At 41.2% G+C, this 20,248-nt stretch overlaps 2 long non-coding RNA genes across 2 annotated transcripts; one reads left to right on the top strand and one right to left on the bottom strand.

The window, feature by feature from the left end:
* The first annotated feature begins 1,060 nt into the window (after positions 1–1,060).
* On the top strand, positions 1,061–16,073 carry LOC104910401. Its single transcript, XR_793033.3, has 4 exons — positions 1,061–1,355; positions 13,791–13,944; positions 15,318–15,371; positions 15,944–16,073. It is a non-coding gene; the product is annotated as an uncharacterized LOC104910401 (long non-coding RNA).
* LOC104910402 lies at positions 13,805–17,268 on the bottom strand. Its single transcript, XR_004159298.1, has 4 exons — positions 16,560–17,268; positions 16,127–16,433; positions 14,006–14,123; positions 13,805–13,893 (listed from the first exon to the last, which is right to left on the bottom strand). It is a non-coding gene; the product is annotated as an uncharacterized LOC104910402 (long non-coding RNA).
* Between the last annotated feature and the right edge of the window lie 2,980 nt (positions 17,269–20,248).

Here is a 20,248-nt window from a genome sequence, read left to right as displayed (position 1 = left end):
TCTATGGTAGGTGATTTGCCTGGCTTCCTTTTTAAAGCATTGCTCAAGAGCTGGTGGAGGGAAAGCTTTGAGCTTGCTGCTTCCTTTTCCTCCATCCAGAAACACCGGGAGAAACCAGAGGTTGCTTTAAAACAGACAAAACAATCAAACAAAAAACCCACAAAGCACGCAAACCACACAACCTATTTCCAACTTACTTTCCACAGAAATTATAAATTCCTTTCTGTTCTGTCAGGAAGTGAAGATCCCCTATATTCTCCCACAGATGTAAACTGAAGTACAAGATGTGTGCTCCCCCTCTGCGGATCTTTCTGGGGTGTAGTTCTGTGGTAACCATGAGGGTACTTGCACTTACAGTTTGTGCTGTGAATTGTATTGGATCACTGACTTCCAGGCATCTTAATGTTGCACTGAGTTTTAGAGTTTGAGGTCTATGGGAACGATGCTCACACATGGAGCTCCAACATCGCAGAAGGTAGTACTTAACCAGGGGAACTGCTGTGTTTTGTGCAGCTTCAACATGATGTGTTTGTCTGGCACTGGTTTTGGTGAGGCTGCAGTTATTTGGTGTTTTGGGATAGTGAGCTGAACTATGTTTCATTGGATTGATTGTCCCCCTCCTGAGAGGGGCACCCCCACACCTCATTGCAGTAGTTTACCAGATGCTGTATGGTTATCAGTGAGTTTGCTGCCAAACCAACAGAAGGCTCAATGCTTGTATGGGTCTTTTTTGTGTATGGCTGAATTCTTCAAGCTGAGGAATCTGTCTTTTTTCCAGCCACATCTGCTAGCCTAATGAAAGATGCCTCTCCTTGCAAATTGTGGATCCCTAGAGAAGGTGGTTATGGTGGTAGAACTGTTTCTTTCAAGCAAGCTGTGAGGTGGGAAAATGGCACAGTCTGGAGGAAGAGAGCTGAGTTCCCCAAAGCTCCCAACGTTCACACTGGGGAAACCAGTCTTGTGGTAATGAGTTCTCAAAATCTTTCCATAAAGAAGCAATTTGAGAACTGGAATTGAAAACTTAAAGGAGGAGGGGAAAAGTTGCAATTAGTGAAAGAGTATTAGTATGCTTACCAGGAGGTAAAATCCTGGCTGCTATAATTAGACAAGGTTATTCGCCCCTTTTCAATGAGTCATTCCTCTGAGAATAGATTAAATGTATTTAAAAAAAAAAACACAACACTTTTCGCTTGTTAAAAGCCTAGCAGAAAAAGGAGAGAGTTACAGAAGAATGTATTAACAAGTTAATCTTAAGAAGGCCTGAAATTGCACTGAAATGCAGAAAATGCCGACTCATAAAGATTACTGAATATTAACCCAGGAGCAAGACAGGAATTTCCTTTTATGAGTGGCAGGTACGTTTAGTACAGATTTTCTACTTTTCTTCACTATACCCACTCTGATAAGCAGTAAAGGAAAGATAGCCATGTAGTTGATGTATAGCTAGTTTTATATGATATGATTTATATTCTCTCAGGGAAAAGTCTTGGGAGGATTCTATTTTTTGGGACTGTCTGCAGTACAGAAGCTACCTGGCTTCCTGCACTCCATGCTGACTGCATGTTGGCCAGTTCTATGCCTTGGGATCAGGCACATGGGTAGTTGAAGTTTCCTCTTCTCTATGCCTCTTATCAGATTGGATCTTGAATAACAGAAGGTTGGTTCTGCTACGGGGAGTACACCTGTGCTTTCTGATGAATATCATCAGCCTTAATGATATTTACATTATTTCAGGTATTTTTGGATGCCCTATGCAGATGGAAAGTGTGATTGTACTTGCCAAAAAGCTGGATTTTCTCCTAAAAACCTAATTTATCTAATATTTAAGCTGGCAACTTCTATTTCAAATGAAATCATGTTGGTCTGCTGAGGATCCAGTGTCTTCGTGGGTCATTGCATTGTAGAGTACTGAAGATTAGAAAGGAATGCTGGAGGCCACACAGCCCAGCCCCTGCACAGGTCAGGTCCAGCTTGATCAGGGTGCCCATTGCCACATCCAATTGGGGCCTCAGTTATCTTCAGGGCTGGAGTAACCACAAACTTGGCTGACCTCACTCAGTGCAGACCACCCTCATGATGAAAGATTTTTTCCTTATGCTGCATTGGGATTTCTTAAGTTGCAGTTTGCCATTTCCTCTCCTATCTCTGAGCACCTCCAGGGAAAGCCTGGCTCTATTCTCTTTGTCTCCATGGGGTAGCTGAAGACAGCTATTCACAATCTGCAGGGTGGGAGGTATGCAAGTGAAGGAGGACGCTGCCATAGGGATCGTCCTTGTGGGCATCTGGTACTGTGACAGGGACATGTGGCTGGGCTGGCTCCACAAGCTCAGAAGGTTGTATTCATGCACACAGCCCTGCAAGTCAGGGAAACAATTCCTCAGTTTTGTTTGTTACTTATTTTGTTCACTTATTTCCATTGCAAAGCAGTCATTTGTGGAAGAGCTTGGATGAGGAGAAAGGAATCTCCAGCACTGACCTGGCTGAGTTACAGCTAGAGAACAAAGAGGAAAGCAAAATCCCAAGTGACATCCCAGACTCATTTGGTTTTTTATGCTGCTGCTGAATATACATTTTTGCCATTTTATGGTGTAAGTCTTCAGACGTGCCCCCAAACCTTGAATTTTCAAGTTGCTTAAATTAAGTAACTGTATCATATTCTTTCATTTCTAAATTTTCTTGTAAATTTCACTGAATTTATTGAGATGTTCTTTTTAAAAGCAACATCAGTTTAAAATAATATCTAGTGCAAGTAATATCAGAATATTAGCTTTTCAGATCAGCATGCTTTTAACAGTTTCTACAGTATTTATACAGTTAATGCAAATGTCTAAAAATTTGCAAATATATATTTTAGGTAGCGCAAAGTTGCTGTGAGGCATTTGAAGCCTTGTGCAGTCCCAGCAACTGTTTCATCTAGAAAATTGTTTAGAGGTAGTGGAAGTTTAGCAGTGGCAGGGCAATAGTAGTTCTGCCAACCCAATGGGAAAAATATTGAAGTCTTGAACTTAAATAATAATGAAAATAAATGAAATAAATCTTCTCAAAGGATACTGGAAGTCCTGTTATGCATAATCAGTGTTAGATACTCAGATGTCATTTTTTCTACCCTATTGAGGAGCTGTGTGCCACAGGTCTTCAAAGCACTTCGGTGCCTCATAGCACCGAATGGTTCTGGGGTATGTTCACCAGAAACAGTGAAGTGATCCATGTCTTTGTCCTGCTGGATCCATGTCTCTGACCTGCTGTATTCCTCTATCACAGTGAGGCACAAGAGAGTCTGGTAGGAGTGTTATGGCATCTTCTGCAGAACAGCAGCTTCTGATTCTCACCGATTTCTGGACTTGAAGAGACTCAGGAATCTTTGCTCATGCTGAATCAAGATGCTGTGATAAAAGAGTCCATGTCTCTTTGAGAAGGACTGTGTTTTGCTTGGTTGCCGCAGGCACGCTCACCACTAGACTGGGAAAGGAAAATTAAAATTTGATAGACCTTCCTTGGAATTTTGCCAAACCCTGATGTACCTGGACGTCATTCAAATGCAAACTGCAGAACCAGCTGAAAATATTTAATTTATATTATATTTAATTTAACATCAGTCACAAGCAATGGATGTCAAACATCCTTTCCTTGTATTGAAACACTGGACTGTGAACCAGATCTGCTCCTCAGGAACATCTTAAACTGCCTGAGCCAAATCATGTGGGCTGTAGCATAATGCAAAGCAGAAGCGCTGTTTGCTATATATGGTCTCACTTGGCTCTAGAGATCTCTCAGCATATGTCTGAGATGATCTTGAAGGTAGGGCTGACACATTTTGCTTGTACTCTTTGTACCGTATGCAAGAAGAGAGAGGAGTGGTGGAACAAAGAGGTTAAGAAATGAGTTGTTCACATACACGGCTGCAGATTAAGTAGGCTAACAGCCTTGTGATCTCAGGCACGCAGGCATTTTGGATTTCAAAGTACATTTCTTCTTGATTTGACCAAGGAAACTTAGCAGCAGTGCAACTTTAATCTGTAAAGCAATTTTGCATAAGGGATCTGTCGGACACTGTGCCTGTGTGCACAGCCTGGAAGTCATAGACCTCTTCTGAGATTCATTCTGTCCTCAGAAAATCAGCCTGAAACTCTGGCCCTGGGACTGCTCTGAGATGCCGTCTGTGAGGGGAAGAACATCAGGAAGAAATACTGCTAAATCAGGCTTTGCAATTGTATTTGGCAGCACCCTGGTTTTACCCACCCTTCAGCACATTACTCTGATTCACAACAAGGGTGGAAGCACTCGCTGTTGAAAGCAATACCATTAGCTAGCAAAGGTTGTCTTGGAATAAAGTTTTATTTCATGTGGGTATCATTCTTTGCAGCAGACTGCAGCATGAAACATCAGACTTCAACTGCTATTTAGAAAGGCTGAAATTTTGCAGTGAGACAGTAGTATGCTTTATTATCTTGTGTCAGTATTCTTACAATATTAACTTCACGTGGATTTCAAGAATTCTGTGTTAGGTTTGGATTTGTGTCCTCTGGTGTATATTTAACAGTTTGGGGATTTAGTAATTAAAATACTGATGGTGCCCAACTAGTTTGGTGATCTCATTGTAATGGAAACACAGCAGATAAAAGTAAAACCAGTTGTATTTTATGACTTAAGTAAAATTGAATAATATACGTTTAAGATTACTTCATCAATATAGTCATATATAAACGCATGATAGCTCTAGCTTGCATTTAAAGGCTTCAAATATCCTTAGGTAAAAAATTAGTGTATTAAGTATACAAAATCATGGCGTGAGAGATAATTCCTCCACTGTATCTGCATTCTCTCTTGGTTCTGCCAATCCAAACCCCTTCATTTTCCATGTGTTCTCCACATGTTCAAGGAGTTTAGGTCTGACAGATCTATTAGGATACAGGAACGTTGATTAAAACATAAAATCATATCATAGATCATAGAATGGCCTGGGTTGAAAAGGACCACAGTGATCATCTAGTTTCAACCCCCCTGCTATGTGCAGGGTCACCAACCACCAGACCAGGCTGCCCAGAGCCACATCCAGCCTGGCCTTGGATGGCTCCAGGGATGGGGCATCCACAACCTCCTCGGGCAGCCTGTGCCAGTGCTGCAGAGGCTGTAAATAAATTCAAAACAAAAAGAATAAAAGAATAGGAACAATTGTCTTTCCCTTTGCCCCTCCTCTCCCTTCAGTATGGGGGTGATGCTCCCAACAGCACCTCTGGAAAAACCTCAGGGTTTTGACTTGCTGTAATAAAGATCTGAGCTGAGCACACAATCCTTTCAATATTGAAATACCGTCCTTTTAATAATCATAATAATATTAAGTGGAGAAAAGCTGCATAAGGAATAAGCAAAAGGTATGTTCGTTCACCATGAGCTACAGAAGGCAGATGCTTGTATCCACTTCTCAAGGAACAGTATAGTAGTTGAGGTCAGAGTGAAGGAAAAAATGCTTTGCTAAAAATATAGGGACATTTCTGGGTAGGAACACAGGTTCTTTTGGGCAGACTGACAGCCTTTCATGCAGCTCTCATTCCGACCAACTTTCTCCCTTCCCCCAGTTCCTACTCTCAGAATGGACTCCTTGTGCTGACAAGGCCAGTACTTGCTACAGATTTTTATTTATTTATCCATATATTTCTGGAAATGGGCTGGGATTTCAGGGCATTAGGAATCACTGAGACTCCCATGGCAGCAGGGCCTGCTTCCCTCTCCCTTGTGGAACTGCTGCTCTTTTGCAGTTCTTTCTGCCTGTGCAGTGCTTTCAGCCTAGCTTTTCACTCACAGCAGCAGAAAGACAAAGAGCTGGGCATCTGCAGCATACCCTACATTTGTCCTCAATAAGAGAACGGATGCAAGGCTGACCATGTTTTTTCCTTTCAGACGGATGCTTTGGGGTAGAAAACTGCTTCATCTTCTGTTAGTTTGACCCATTTTTGCTCATAGTGCTAATGATGTCTCTGGAGTTCAGCAACAACAACAAAAACAGTAAAAACTAACACAACCAACCCATCAAATAAATAAAAACACCTCTGGGTCCTATTAGGAGCTTCCTGGTGTTGATTAACAGTGCAGCTCATTAATGGCACACAGCCCCAGATCGATCGGTGCGGTCAGGAGGGGAGCTCAGTCCCACAGCCTGTAATCTCCTGCCCACCTCTTCTCAGGCAGGGATTTGCACAGGAAATCCAATGGTTATTGATTATAAAATCCTTGTGGGCTGTGGCAGATGAAAGAAGCAGAGAGAATCACAGCAAAAGATTTTTCCTCTCTTTGATCTCTTTTGCTAATGATTTATTTTTACCTCAGAATCACACAGAATCACAGAATGGTTTGAGTTGGAAGAGACCCTTAAAGGCCATCTGGTCCAACTCCCCTGCAATGAACAGGGACACCTACAGTTACATCAGGTTGCTCAGAGCCCCATCTAGGCTGACCTTGAATGTCTCCAGGGATGGGGCTTCACCACCTCTGTGGGCAGCCTGTTCCAGTGCCTCATTGTCCCCCCTTTAAGTTTGATACCATCTCTGTTTGTCTTATCACAGCAGAACCTGCTGAGGAGTCTGTCCCCCTTTTTCTTATAAATTCCCTTTAGATACTGAAAGGCCAGTGTTATATAAAGAGGAGTGATATGGATCAGGGCTGTGTGGCACTGAGACATGGTGTCATGAAACAGCCTATGTCCATGCAATTCAACCCTTCTCTTAAAGAGGACAAAGACCTCCAAACTGCACGTGGGATGGGTTCACCAGCCAACACTGTCTATAACTGGGAACCTTTCAAAGGCTGCTCAGCCTGGAGCCCTGCTGATCCTGCTTTGCTTCTGCTTGTAGAATGCAGATCTGGTGCAGGGTTCGGCCAAACCACTGATGCACTGATGCAGTGTGCTGTGCTGAGTGAGGAAAGCAGTCTCCTCTGGCAGCCGTTGAGGGAAAGCAGTGTGGGCTGCAGCACTGTTGCCGCAATCTCAGCTCAGTGGTGCTGTCCCCGTGATGACTCTCACATTAAAGCCACATTCAGATACAAGTTCTCCTGCTGACATACTCTCTGCACCTCAAACAGTCTCACTGCATGGTGAGCTTGCAAAATTCAGGTCACCACAAACCTAAGATATGTTTAAAAACAGAAAAGCAGGAAGGAAAGGCTGACCTGTGGCAACAGCACTGTATGGGGAGCAGGAAATCTGAGGATGAGTCCCCTGTGGTCTGGGGGAAGTGTCTCCATGCTCTGTTTCTTATCTGTAAATAGAAATGGTTTCAGTTTTTGTGTGTGCTGGGGCTGTGGCAGCACAGCTTGCTTGTGGTGCAGGCTGATACAGACAGACTGCAGAGGGGTCCTGCAGCTGCCTGACACCTCCAGACTTGTCTGCAATAGTGGAACACATAACCGGGTTGTATAGGGCTCTCCGTGGTGATGATGGAGATTTCCATTCCTTAGAATATACAGAAAAACCTCCCTGGAGTGTAAGGGCTGTGTTCAGTTTTCATTCCTCCATTGTGCAAGAATCCTTCTCAGGGTTTGAAATTAAGAAGGGGATGATGGTGGAAGTATTGCTTGAATACAAGTAGAAGGATGGGGGAGGTCTACAGCTATGCACTGGAATCCTGCAGGCATACATAGCTGTATCCAAAAAAAATGAGATGCCATTTCTAAGTGTGCTATGAAATATTCAGCACTGCCTTCCTGCTGCACTTTGAGGCATGCTGCTGATGCTGGGTAGCAGTATCTTGTCTGGCTTTACACCCAGTGCAGCTTGTGCTGGATGAGGTGCCAGCAGACAGCTGATGACTGTCAGTAGCTGGCTTGGGGACTGGGTGGTGAGGAAAGGTAATTGAAAGAGTAATTAGATTCCAATTAGTAGCTGTTAAAGCATCTGCCTTCCTGAGCTTGTTTTCCCTCACAGCATAATGCAGTCTTCCTAAGTGACAACCCACAGGCAGATTTAATAAGCACTGGGTGTTTCAGATGACTTGAAGTTTCATGCTTCCATGTTTTGTTGACTTTCTGCAAACTAAAGCATCCGGAATTTTGGCTGTGACACAAGAAGCACATAATGAGTAATGTCAGCCATGTGTAAAGCAGAATACACTTTTAATGATAGCAGCATTGCCTTTCAGATTGTGATATTGTCTGAAATAGCCACAGGTATACAAAGGGAACAAACAGCTGCTCCAGCTTCTTCTGATGAAATGTGAATATTTCTTATTTTCCAAATGTTTGAAACTGCATGAGGTTGCCACACTGATCGGTAGAGTATCCTGAAGCCCTCATGAGCATAGATCTACCAGTCAAATGCCTCATGTGACTGCAAGTTTGAACCTTCAGATCAGTCCCAATTAAACCAGATCTGCGCAGAGGCACGATCTGCCAAATCTTTACTTTCCTTCTCGTTAGCATAAAGCATGCATTTGTTACCTGACTGGTGACTCAGTTGAGCTCATGTATATACATTGGCCTTCTCCAGGCACTAGCTGCAGTGATCCTCCAGCTACTGTGGCTGAGCTCACCTTCCTTTATGCCTCTAGTTGTTTGGGTTCCCAGATGGAAATTAAGATGCGATTTGTCTGACCAGATGAAAATATCTTCCTCGGGATTGAATGAAGAAATCCCAGAGCTCTCCCTGCTGTAAGCAAAAAGCTTCTGGCTCTCTACAGCACTGCTGAAGGAGCTTGTGGCAACCTGGTTCATGCATGCTAGACATGACACACATCTGATCCAACAAGTCCCATCCCTTGCTGTCTGGAGCTTCAAGAGAATAAGCTCAATAATCACTATCAAAGCAATGATTTAAAGTTTCTGAGCTTAGCTAGTGACTGCCCAGGGCAAACACGAAACTAGAAGTAAAACTGCTCCTTTTCCCTCTTTGATCTATGTTGATTCAACTCAATTTCTACCTACATTTCTGAACCCTGTCTTTACTGTTCATGAGGCACTTATGAAGGTCTTCAGTGAGCCAAAATATTAGGCTTTGCCATCATCATAAGCAGGAACTCTTTAATGTTCTAAGTAAATGCACTGTGTTGTTTGCGTTTAACTAGTCTCAACTCTAAATTGCAAGCTCTGAACTCTAAATATCCCTAACAGAGCAAACTGTCCTGAAACTTTGCTGCTACAGCTACATTGCTAGCTTGGCAACAAATTCTTTCATGTGCTCAGACTCCAGTCACTCAGAAATTGCCCAAGAGTTAAACAGGCATGGGACAAAAACTCTCAGATGTAATGAGAGCAGCAAGAATAGTAACATAATTATTTAACAAAAATTATACTTTTGTAAGCACTTGCTTAGAGGATTGTAACGCTTTTCCTTAACATGGTAAGAACTAAATTCCTTTTTTAGTCATTTTGTCTTTATATTTGCAACAATGCAGTCTTCGTCTGCTGGTTCTTAAGTTGCTGGAGTGACAAAATAAGAAGTTGCAGCTAAATGTGTGGTTACACAAGGAAGTCGTTCTTGCAGCAGAAAACTCTTTCTGGAATCTCTCAGAGCTCCTCCATCTGCATGGACAATTTATCAGTTCGTATGCTGCTTGTGTTTGCCAACTGCTCTTAAAGCTCTGCAGCTTGCATTCTTGTAATAGTTCTAGCTTCAAGTGCCTGGAACATCTGACTATGTCAGTATTCGTCGCCTCAACATATCTGGGAATATCCTCCCGCACAGAAACCAGCTGACCCAGAATAGCCCATGTCCAATTGTTGGACTTTTTCGGCCCCCAGAAAAGGATGCCTGCGTCCAAATTGCCTGCAGAGAATAATCACTATGTAAGCTGCCTCCTGATTTGTACCCCTATGTTGTTTGTGAATGTCCTTGTTGATCCAAGTCAAAATAACCTTAGGGGCTCAGAAACCACTGAAAATTTATTTCTGCTGCCTGGGAATTTTTCTTAGAACTGTTTGATTTACCTCTACAGATACAGCCTTAGTTACTGTTGGATTTATTGGCTGCATTCTAACCACAGCAGTTTTTCTGACCATTAGCAAGGTGGTATTGAATCTAATCTCAGAATTTATCTTCATTGATAAGATGATAGGCCTTGGTTTGGCCTGGAATTTATTTATTTATTTATTATCTTAACTCTGGACTCCTTTCCTAAAGTTATGGATAGCACTGTGAGAGCCCTTCCCAGTGAAGTCAACAAAATAAACTGCTCTGATTTTTCTTTCAAGGTCGCTTTCATCACTTCTGATTTGAACTGTTGTAGGTTAAGTCAATACCAAGCCTTTACAGTATCTTGCTTTTGTATACAACACTACTTATTACTTTTAAAAGCATGAGATAACTTTGTGTATAATACCACTGTATCAGATCTTAAGTTCAAATTCATTGCACTTACTCCCTCAAAATCCTTAACCATGAATAAGTTAACTCATTGTAGAACTTCAGTTCCCTCTTTAGGCATTTCACCTTTTCTTCATGTAAATGATTTAACTTTTGTTGAAGTTCAGTCTTTAGGAAGACAACTTTTATCCCTGCTCTTTTGCTTCAAGATATGACTTTGTAATTCTTTTCATTCACTAAGTCTCTTCGGTTCCAATGTTGTGAAACTCCAGCAACTACGGCTTCACTGTCTGCATGTGCCAGCCAGCATGAATTTCACTGAAGCCATTGAAGTGTTCTTAAGACAAAAGTCAAAAATGGAGAAGCTTGGCACAGAGTGCTGAAACAAAGTGCTGTTTCTGTCTTGTTTTTGATAACTGGCGGTGGCTTTCAAGTCCAAATATCTATGAGTACTTTTCAGTATGGATATGCCAAATGGTTGGGAGAAGGAATAGTTTTTTGAAGGGTTGCACCTGAAGACTGTTTCCATCTTGGTATTTGTTTTTAAAAAATTGTTTAAAAAAAATCTATTTATGAAAATAGCTTGTTTTGTATAAAAAGCAGTAAGAACCCAAGGCTCAGACCATCAAAGCTATCAAGTTTCCTACATCTGCCTCAATTTTTTTTGAGTCGGGAGCCAAAGTACCTGTAAGTATGTGGATGGATGAGGATGAAGGAGCTCTGATCATTATTGCAACATGATATTTCTTTATATTCTCTGTATGTAAAAGTTTGTGTGCTTGTAATGGACTCCATAAATTCTTGACAACACAGGGGAAAAAGAAAACATGAAACTTGTTTGATTTATTTATTTTTTATCTCTTTTTATGGAACAGTGAAATCTGGCGTTGCGGTCTTCTCAGTGCCCCAATGTTGTCATCCAGGGAACAAATAAGGAATGTGACAGCTTCTTTTATTATCTTTTATAATAATCCTCTGGGAGTCTAAATCATGAAGGCTCGAGAGGAAATCACAATAGATTTACACAGACTGGGAGGGATTAGGCAGCTCAATGACAAAGCAAGATGCATTTGTATCAAGGTAAGTCAGACAAGTTAAGAGAAAAAAAAAATCGTACATAGACACTGGTTCAACTTTCATAGTCAGATCTAGGTCAAAACATGAACTTCTTTCAAGTAGTGATTCAGAGATCTGTTGTTTCTCTCAAACTCTGAACCTATAATGGATTTTTTTTCCTGCATATTTTCAGAGTAGATGGGTCCATTGATTTTTGGTTTTTTGATTTTCAGGCTGAAAATATTTGGACTTCAGTGTAGTACATTTAAGCCTAATTTGTTTTCTCATAATTAAAGGTCATGCTTCTTTTTAAATAGTTTCTGGATGTTGTAGAATGAAAAACATTGTTCCAGCTCATTGCCTCCTGGCACTCCTGGTATCAGGATGTTGGTACAGATGTATTGTTATCTGATCGTTCCGGTACAATCTATTTAAACTAAAGGCTGTACAACCTGTTAAAGTAGCTCCAGTCTGAAAGAGAACTCTTCAGGCGCAAGCGTTACTCATTTTCCTCAGGGTTTGTGGAATATGGGTCAATTTAAGACATACAGGGAGACGTGGGACTCGGTAGCTTCTTATTTCATAATCTGGAATAAGCCTTTGGGGGTGTCTAAAATAGGAATGAGTTATACTCCAGTTTTTACACAGGAAAGCAGACTTTTCTTTCTCCAACTCCAGTGGGACTGTGCTGACTTTGTGTTTGGTTTTATCCCATCTGAGTATCAAGGCCTGAAAGAATACTGAGATGAACAATTGGCAAGACAAATTTCCTACTGTGAGATTTCATACATGGAACTAAATTAACAAACTAATGGGACAAATCACCCACACAGAATTAAACACGGTCTCATAGAGGCATAGAATATCCAAGGCTGGACCGGACCCACAAGGATTATTACAACACAATGCAAGTGTTTGCAAGATCACAGCCAAATACTGATTTCTGGAATGCACTATTTCATTAAAGAGTAGAAAATAACAAGCAAAACAGAAGAATATTTTTCTCTTAAGATTGTGAGCACTTTTTAAAATTACACATCTCCACTGACTTATGTTTATGCAGGTGTCTGTGTAGCTACATTCTCTTTTCTGATGCATGAACATACATATGGGCAAAGTCACACTTGATACCACCCACTGATATCTCTTCTCACAGAATAGCTGCATATTTGAGGATTATGTGCGTTAGATATACGCTCTGTGGAGTTAAAATTATTTTCCAAATATTAATACCTAAAAAGTGGAAAAATAAATCTAAAATGAATTGAGAGAATTAAGATGTACAGGAAGCTGTCAATAAGAATTATTTTGTCATTGTTTTTGTTTTTTTCTTCTGTACTTGCCTTTGTTTCAGAACTTCAATGTACAATTGTTGTTCTCAGAAAGAGATGGCAAATTCAATTATAAGGAGGAAGGTTACGTAAGCAAAATTTCAAGGTTTGCTTTCAAACCGTTTTCACAGTTCAGTGAATTGAGGAAGAACATTTACAATGCATGGCACTTAACACTGATGTTAGAGAAATGTGCTGGAGCAATACCTAGCTGACAGTTCTACGAATTGTGTTCTTCCATTTTACAGGTAGAGTTATCTGTTGTTAGCTCAAAGAAATAAACAAAAAATGGAAAGTGAATTTTGATAAACATGTTTCTTCACCCTTGGAATCAACAAAAATGAGACCCTGGAGGTCACTGTGCAGTGCTAGCGGTCTGTGTTGGACCACACAAACTGGCAGTAATTAGTACAATAATGTCATGGAAATCCTCTGGGCCATCTGCTCCAGCAGGGACACCCAGAGCAGGGGCCCCAGGCCCATGGCCAGGCACCTTCTGAAGGTCTCCAAGGAGGAGATCACACAGCTTCTGGCAATCTGTGCCAGTGCTTTGGCACCGCACAGCACAACAGTGCTGCCTGGTGCTCAGAGAGATCCCCTGTGCTCCAGTTTGTACCACAGCCTCTTGTCCTGGTACTGGGTACCACTGGAAAATTGGAGTACAACTTGCTTTTTAAGTGCTGCATTCAATCTGACTTGCCTATGCACGTATTCTATAATAAGCAAAATCTCACCTGGAATTAAGTGTTCATTTTAGGACATCTCTTTGATTCTATTCACGTGTTTCATGAATATCTGTAATAGAGAAAGTCTTACAAATTCATGTCAAAGGCAGTTCCTCTGCTGAAAACCAGGAGCCAGTTTGAAGTACTGAAGTGTCAGCAAAATAGACTAGGTGACCTCTAATTTTTTTTTTTTTCCATGTGTACTTTCGAGTTCTCTATTAATGATTCCTCATTTCTTTAATGCTTCGATTATTTTTGATTTAAAAAAATGTTCCTCTCATTCCCACAAGAAGTCTGGTCCTTCTTTCATCTTCCAGAATACTATTATTTTACTTGCAAGTTTTGCTGTTTTCTAGGAACTGTTACCTGATTTATTTTTTTCTCCAGAGTCCCACATGCTTCTTCTGAGATGTTTCTTCCTAATCCAAAATGCAATTCATTTTGCATTTCCTGTCGAGTTGCTATGGAATTCCCATGATGTTTTTGTTGACTGCGTGGACAGCATCCATCAGAGAAATGGAGCAAGGATATGCTTTTACAGGTAGCTCTACGAGCTTCTCTTCATAACAAATTAAATTACTTCTTGGGGGAGAAAATCTTACCTTACATTTGCCATTGGAAATGAAGTGGCAGACTTTCTGAGGAATAACGTTAAATTCTCTGCCCAGCCTCTGCAGTTCAGCTGCTGTTGTTATACAGGTGCAGTTGATAACGTGGGACCTGGACATTTGTGAGAGAAATTGAGAGAACAGAATCAAACTCTGCATGTTAAGATTAATGTGTTTTGCTCTCTCTCTCTTTAACCACCCTCATGAGTCATATTTCACAACCACAAGGTTTATTTGTTCCACTGTGTTCTGTCCTTGGTCTGTTTTTTATGGTCAGTAAACACCTTGGATAAGATTTTCATCACCACTTCTTCAGGCTTTTAAGACACGTAAAACAAAAAAAGCATGAAGGTGCTCTCAAAACCTTGGTTCCAGGTTGTAGAGGGGGGGAGGGAGGAATTTCTCTTCTGTAAGCACACAGAGGGCAGTGCTATCGCTTGTCTTTCAGGAATGCCCTGTGGGTCCTGTGTCTGTGGGGTGCAGATCTCAGGCACAGCACACCCTTCTCATCACCTGTGCAGTGCATCCTGGCCATCACCACTCAGAAAGGCCCAAACAGACTTAAGATACTCAGCAAAGCTTTGCACAGCTTATCATGGAGGCATTAGTGTTGAAACAGATCTGTTTGGAAGGATTTCCTGCGTGGAAACAGGGCAGATGTGCTTGTGTGAAGTGCCCTCCAGGAGCAGCCTGAGGATGGGAATCACCAGCTGACAGCAGCAATGCCATGGCACCCACTGGAGCTTCTGCCCTAATGACTATGATCAGTAAAAAAAATGGCTCATTACAAGCCACATGGATACTGTAACATTACTACACAAATGTTGTCTATATTTCTATTCACTAATTGCATTCAACTTACAGAAACTCTCCATGCAGCTGTCACTAGATATGACTGTGCATCCCGATAGATACTGCTACGTAACTTAGTCACTCTGTAAATGAGTGCTGGGGCTGTCACTCAATTGAGTGACTTGACAATGAAAATAGAATGCCAAAAACCCATTAACACTACAAAGGATAGTGTACAATAACACTGAGTTATATAACTGAGTACATCTCTGCATATTATAGTTCTGATAAATTGTTCTTTAAGTCAGTCACTATAATAGAAATAATCCCATCAAAAGGAGAACCTACTCTTGTAGCGGCTGAAGAGTGAACTTGAAGACTGACTGGGAAACTGTTTTCACAAAATCAGTATTTCTCTTTGTATTTTCTTAATGCTCATGAGGGCTTTTGCACTTTATCTGTGGCAGTGTTTTTGCTCTTGAGTTATTTGTGAGTACACTACCTCATCTTCCAGGGAAAGAAAATATATGAGTAAATTGGAGGTGCTGGCTTCTCTAAATTCTTGCAGGTATGTAGATGTTTAAAATCTTGTTTTTGACTGCTGTCTGTCTCTGATATGGGTGTGCTTTGTACATATGCTGTATTTATATCAATGGTTTCCTAATGGTATGGCAGCTGGCTTCAGACAGAGCCTTGATGTGCCAGATAGAGATGGAATGGGGCTGGCCATAAGCTGTGTGGTCTGGGTTTGAGGGAGGGTAAAACAGGTGGATGAAATAAAAGGAAGGATCATAACATGAAAAATACATAGGGTAATGATTAAATGAGATGTTTTTGGTTAATGGTCTCTGAGTTTCCTGCTTGCCCGACTCCTGAGACTTTCTGAGCATTGCCACTGAGGCTTGTTACTGAACCTGGACTGTATGTGTAATGGTAGGTTAGGTTTACTTTGTAGAGTGCCTGACTAATATTAAACCAAAATAGCTATTCTGTAGTTTTCTATTGCTCATCTGCCATTTGTAGGCAGCAAAGGAATCTCTGTTTTCCTCTAAAATTGCTTTACTTTCAGTGAAAATGAATATATATTTGAATATCCGAATGTTCATTCAAATATACATTCTCATTTCTTCTTCAATGCAGATACAACTTCCTGTATACATGCTCTATAGTTGCAGGGAGCAATCACCTTGCCACTAAGAAGACTTCTCTCTGCAGTTTGTGGACATCTGACACAACTTTGCTTCTCAAAAGCTCACCCCAAACTACTTAAAACAGGTAATAGAAAACAATTAATGCAGAAAGTATGAAGTGCTGTAAGATTACCTTTACTGCTCTGCTTTCACAATACTACTTTTTTACCCCAAAAAGTGCATTTGTGGAGATATTTGACTGTTGGTGAAGCTCATCCAAGAAGCATATTGCTCACTGGCTCCGTTTAGGTAGGTTGGTAGGTTGGTCCACTGGTCCATTGGTTGGTCTGTTGGTTGATCAGTTGTTCAGTAGGTACATAGGTAGGTACACAGGTTGGTAGGTAGGTTGGTAGATGGGTGTTTGGTTTCCGGCTGCAAAGCCACTATGCTCAGTACATTGCTCAAAATGCCCAGGTCACGGCAACAGATAAATGCCAAATCTGCAATCAAAAACAATTGCTTCCTGGTGTTCAGGTTTCTGACAGCTGGAGCAGAAATAAAGGCAATAGTCCCGTACTTAACAAGTGATTCATTTGGTGGTCTGACAGGTCTTCTCCAGCACTTACCTCAATTAAATGAAGGCAGTTCCTCTGCTCCTTTAAAGGAACAAAAGTTTCCTGTTAACCAATCTGAGGAAGAGCCTGCTGTAAAGCCATAAACAGAGTTAATTAACAGATAACAACAAATAACAAAAGAGAGCCATTGAAAAGCCAAATTAATGCTTTCTAGTTTAGCAAATTAAAGCAATGCAAATTACTGAGAGGACTGAAACAACAGAGAGCAGCAGTCAGCATGCAACATTCTGGCAAGGGTGACAACAAAAGGATATTCTAATTTGATACCAGCAACAAAGGACGTCAAGCTTCCTACTATGGCAGAGAGGAAAATAGCAGAGAATCAGCAGAAATTCAAATAGCAGCTAGAGAATGGGTCAAAAGGTGAGGGTACTATTGCTCAGTCAACTGCAGAGAAATAGTGAATTAAGCAGTATTAAAAATAAAAATTACAGAAATCGAAGTGTTTTTTTTTCCTTGGTCATTGTATTGGAAAATGTCACTATTTTGCCACAGAACTATGGCTGTTTGGTTTTCTTTGGTTGAATTTTAGCTGCGGGGAGAAACTGTGAAGTTGATTTAAGTGAAGTTTATGTACGTTATCTCACAGAATGGCATATCTCTGGAGTAAAGTATTAATCAAAATAAAACTATTTTGCCATCTTCCATAACCAAGGAATGTTAATGTGTATTCCAGAGAGGCACTGACTGCATATGAAAAAGTAGTTTAACATTTCAGCTCAAATTCTGAATCTTCAGGTGACTTTTTCTCTGTGTTAATATTCATGAGAAAATCCAAATACCTGGATGTTTTTCATCCAGCTGAAGTTTGGCAGTATTTCAGAGTTGCCACAGTAAAGATATATTGGTAAAGATAGAACAAAATTACTCGTGATGCTGCTGAGCTCTCTGGTAGAGCTTGAACATTTAGGGTTGGAGAAGTTGTCTGTGAGCTGGGAGAGTGCTTAGGAGATGTTTAGGGGATTTCTACAGGTCAAAGAAGGAAAAGACATGTAATGATTTCTCCAGCAGAGGCACTGCACTATGTAAGGGTCTCCACTCTCAATCGTTATGCTAAATTCAGTGAATTTGGTCGGAAATTGGTAAGAATAGAAATGGGCTGTTAAAATGCCTTCAAATAAGGAGAAACACTTCACACTTTAAGAATTAAATGGTGATACACCAAAGCAGAATGCAGTGAAAGAATAAACAACCCACTAACTTACAGAGATTTTTTTAGACAGTATGAAATAGTTCTTGTAAATAATAAAGTAAGAACTGTGAGGCGCTGTTTAAGGGGTGATGCGTAGTCCCCATGGCTAGTAAACTCTATTTAGAACAAGCTTGACAAACAACTGATGATGTGGATGTCATCTAAAGCCTGTATCCAGGCAGTGATCCTGCTTTGGCCATTTTGTAGTCCAAATGACCTCTTGAGATCTCTACCAGCACTATTTTTCAAAGCTGACAAAGTTCTCTCTTTACCACCCACCCCATTATTGGCCAATGGAGTCATCGCTCAGATTTATAGATTCAGCTTATGTCTGTGTTACGGTATTGGCTGGTTGTGTAACAGCCCACTGAGGCACTTTTGGTTTAGCACCAATTCTTTACCAAAATTGACTGCAGGAGGCAGGAGGCGGTTGCTCACCTGGTCTGTGCCGGTCCCATGAGCAGCATGAGCCTGTGGGGCTGCCCAGAATATGAGTGCAGGGCTGCATTTCTCCCTTTTGTCTGTCCTAAAGTCCTATTTTGCCTGTAGCATTATATCCAATTAGTCTATTGTACAACACATCACAAATACATGAAACCTTCCCTTTTTTGCTTATTTCTAATGGTAGGAAAAAGCCCTTCTGTGCTGGAAGGCAGCAGAAACATTCATCACTGAGGGAGGCCTCTGCTGGAAGATGGCAGCGGGGCAGGAGGAGATAGAAGCAGCTTGCAAACGTAATAACCTGGAACAAGAAGCACTGCCAGGTTAATTATGTATGTTTGATACAGTTCCAGGGTTATGCAGGTCGTGCAGCAGTGCCTTGATGTTTGCCCTGTAAGTTGACTTGCTTTCATTCCTCATCAGCTGCTTGAACAGCTGAGCAATGGCAACAGCACACACACAGCCAAAGGAGGGCACCCTGAAAACCTGTGGAATTCACTTCTGCTGCAATCAATAGCAGTATGTATGTGAACAATGGTTTGCAGAAATTGTATCTTTAGTGTCGGAGCAGAGACACCAAAATCCATCACTTTGTCACAGAGAGGGAGAAGGCTGGGCTGATCGTCTCTGACAGCTCCATCATTCGTGACAGTCTTTAATCTCATTTCTGATCACAACAGGAAATAGAGTAGAAGATTAAATGAGGAAAGGGAACAGCTTTGGAAACTGTGATATAATCTGTTATAAATGGAGTCCCAAGCAGTTTTGTGAGAAAACTTTGTTGGGAGAGGTTGCAAAGGGGTTGGGTGCCACCAGGAGAACACAAGCACTGCAGTAAGGGGATGGCAGCAGATTGAAAACTCTGTTGCCCCAGTGGTAAACCACTCTGCTCTGAAGGCTGATTCCCTTTTGTGAGTTATCTCATTGGATAACATGGATGGCTCACAGCGACAGCCCATCTCACCTGGAACAGGGATGTTTCTGAATGATTTGTCCGTTGCTCTGTGTTCCAACATAGTGGCTGGAATTCAAGCTGAGTGGTGGTTGCTGTAGACAGATTGGTCCTCTGGCTGCTTAGAAGTACAAAGAGGGAAAAAGATGTGCTGATTTATGGGGATTCAAGGAAAGGGCAGTGAGGGCTGCTGGTGGCTGCACAGGCTCCGGTGAGAGCTGGCAGTTGGCTGGTTTATGCACTCAAACACTGAAGGAGATTTTGGTTTCTGTAGCCTACATGGTCCAAAAGCAGCTTTCTCCCCTTTTCCCACCTTGTGCCCTTAGCTTGCTGAGGCTGGGTAATCTTATACGGCATAACTAACTGTTATACCTGGTTTAGTGTAGTAATAGGGAGGGGTGATTTTCTACACAGCCTGGAATTGAATGAGACAGAGACAGGGGAGGAACGTACAGGAATACAGTAATTACTCATTTATTTTCAAGTAAAATGGTAATGCACCAAGCATCATCACCTTATTTGATGGTATCCCAAGCTATCTGGTACTATAGAGCACTGCCTCAAAACTAACAAAAACAGTCAGTGCATCTCATTTCTATATACATTTATTGATTATTCTCATTCAGCATGAGACTGTATTAATAACTGAACTTGCTTAGAAAATGGTTTTTATATTGCAACATCTATTTCTTAATGACAGATAGAAATGGCAGAGTTTTAAAACTGGACCAACATTTCAATATTAAGGACAGCTCGTTGGAGCAGTACCTCAAATTGACACACGATGGCAGGAGGATAACATCTTTAAGCAGATTTCCATGAGAGCGTTGTAACCATAGCAACAGTTTGAAATGTAGTCTTTAAAGTATGTTTTGCAGAGGAAATTTATTTATTTCACTTTCCATTTAGAAGTGCAAATGGTATTTCGTTAGCATTTAGGTCAGCTACATCATCACGGCTAACTTCCTAAAATTTGATTGGAATGAAAAATTAACTCAGTACCTGGAGTTTCTTTAAGAAAAACTCAGTGCAAATAACTGAATGTTTGGGCAGTGGTGGGTTTTGTTTGCTTGTTTGGGATTTTTTTTCTTCCCT

This window comes from Meleagris gallopavo, chromosome 3 (assembly GCF_000146605.3).
Source record: "Meleagris gallopavo isolate NT-WF06-2002-E0010 breed Aviagen turkey brand Nicholas breeding stock chromosome 3, Turkey_5.1, whole genome shotgun sequence".
NCBI classification, from domain to species: domain Eukaryota; kingdom Metazoa; phylum Chordata; class Aves; order Galliformes; family Phasianidae; genus Meleagris; species Meleagris gallopavo.
Note: the sequence above shows the minus strand (reverse complement) of the source record. Positions and strands in the feature narration are given on the sequence as shown.